Below are 2,296 nucleotides of genomic sequence, written 5' to 3' on the forward strand. Positions count from 1 at the left end.
CTCCATTCACCGGATGCTCCAGGGGACCCCACATGGGAGGATCTCCTAAGAGCGGCATGCAGAATCCAGTCCCCCCACTCTTTTCCCAGCCCCTAGGTCCCCTTCCCAATTCTATTCTGGTTTCTGGTCCCTAGAGAGTATTGGGGGAGTCCCTGGGCCCAGCCAGCTGGGGCTTCCATGTCCAAAGGAAGCTGAAATATTGGGCTTCTCTGGGGGCATATTTTTCCATCCTAGAATGTCATTCCCCAGCTGAGATCAGCCGGGAGGAGTACATTGGCCTTTCCTCAGTGAGGACTGTCACAAAGCATTCTGGAGAAAATTTTCCATTCCCACTAAGGAGGTGGAGGAAGAGGAAGGAGGACAAAGAGGAGAAGGCCATTTGGGGGTTTTCCTTTCCTCCTGTTCTTACTGTAGAGAAAAATCTTCTGTGTTTCTGACAAAAATAACTCTCAACAGCAGAAGTGGGAGGGGGAGCATGCCAAAGAAGAAATCATCACTTATGAAGGTACCCCCAAAAGTATTTATAGGACTTCTCCTAGGAACTTTGAAAAATTTCTGCTTTTCTGGCCCCCCAGGACAGAACTTTGACAGAATGGGGTTAATCCAGAGTAGAGCCACCAGGGTGATGAGGGGACTGGAAACTAGGCCCTACAAGAAACGAGGGCTGTTTAGCTTAGAGAAGAGAACAGTCAAGCTAGGGATTGTACTAGGCAAGGAGGTGAAGCAGACAGAGCATTGGGCCTGGAGTTCAGGAAGACCAGAGTTCAAATGTGGCTTCAGGAACTTACTGTGTTCTGACTTATTTTGCCTCGGTGTCCTCATCTGTAAAATGGGGATAATACCACCTACCTGCCAGAATAGCGAAAATCAAATGAGGTAATAATTGTGCAGCGTTTAGCACAATGCCTGCTACATAGTAGGTGCTATTGAAATGTGAGCTATTATTATTATTATGGTGAGACTGCAAATAAGAGCCATATTTCAGGTATCTGCAGGGCTGTTATGTAAAAGAAGGTTTTGACTCGAGATTTTAGGATAGAAGGGACCTTAGAGGTCCAGTCCCCTCATTTAATAGGTGAGGAAACTGGAGCCCAGAGAGGATCATGGGATCAGATATCTAAAGCTGAACAGGACTTTGGAAAGCATTAAGTTTAATCTCATTTAACAGATGAGAAAATAGGCCTAGATAAGATGATTTGCTTGTGGTCTCTGGATAGAAAGTGCCAGAGTCAGGATTTGAACCCAAGAACTGTGAATTGGAGACGGCCAGTACAGTGCAGAGTGCTGGCTCTGAGGGCAGAATCCCTGAGCTACAATCCCAGTTCTGCCACGTACTACCGTGGTGACTTTGGGCAGGTCACATGGCCTTTCTCTGCCTCTGTTTCCCATCTATAAAATAAAGGGGTTGGTCTAGATGACCTGGAAGGCCGTTCCCCACCCCCCACCCCCAGAAGTCTATGACCCTGACTGTAGGTTTGGGCGTTCTTGCTCGTATCCCGTTCCCCGACCAAAGGGTTAAGTGCCTTGATGGACACACAGTGAGCGTGTATCAGAGACAGGGATTTGCTTCGAGATAACTCCATTCTCTCCTAAAAAACCTGTGTTGGTTTGGGGGTTTTAATAACCTACATTTCCCAGTAAATCCCACACCCACGCCCCGCCAGGGAGCCATCTCTTAGAATGAAGATATGAAAAAGAGGGGGGAAAGCAGGGAAATGAACTGATACATTAGGCAAGCCCGACGTTATGCACCGTGCTGCACACTCATGATCCCCCCTGCCCGCCCCACGAGCAAACAAAAAGAGGAGGGAGGGGCGTTCTCTTACCTCCCATGGAGTCCAGGCTTGGGCATCATCATCACTTTACTTTAGAGGCATCAGGCGGTGCAGTGGATAGCTGGGATAGACCTGAGTTCAAATCCAGGATCAGACGCTCACTAGGCGTGTGACCCTGGGCAAGTCACTTAATCTCTCTGCCTCAGTTGACTCTCCTGCAAAATGGGGATGATGATAGCACTTACCTCCAAGAGGAGTTGTGAGGGTCAAATGAGAGAATACTTGTAAAGTGCCCACTATGTGCCACAGTGGTTAGCACATAGTAGGCACTTAATACATGCTGACTGGTGGATTGAGAAGATAAACTTCCCCAGATTCTTAATTTGGCTAAGGGCTAGCCCAGACAAGGGCATCTCTCAGCCCCTGGGAAAGGTTATCCATTAAGCTCCCCTGAGATTTCTTTCTTTTAACACTACCTATTCAACAGGCATATTAAGCACCTACTGTATACACTATCCATT

General features: G+C 47.7%; 2 protein-coding genes across 2 annotated transcripts in view; both read right to left on the minus strand.

The window, feature by feature from the left end:
* The window catches only part of RTCB (RNA 2',3'-cyclic phosphate and 5'-OH ligase), a 300,226-nt gene that overhangs the window by 113,509 nt on the left and 184,421 nt on the right, over positions 1–2,296 (minus strand). The gene's annotated exons all lie outside the window — the stretch shown is intronic.
* The window catches only part of SYN3 (synapsin III), a 406,353-nt gene that overhangs the window by 6,875 nt on the left and 397,182 nt on the right, over positions 1–2,296 (minus strand).

Source organism: Petaurus breviceps, unplaced genomic scaffold, assembly GCF_028583685.1.
Source record: "Petaurus breviceps papuanus isolate PSGF00001 unplaced genomic scaffold, PetGlider_PUasm1.0 156, whole genome shotgun sequence".
In the NCBI taxonomy this organism is placed as follows: Eukaryota; Metazoa; Chordata; class Mammalia; order Diprotodontia; family Petauridae; genus Petaurus; species Petaurus breviceps.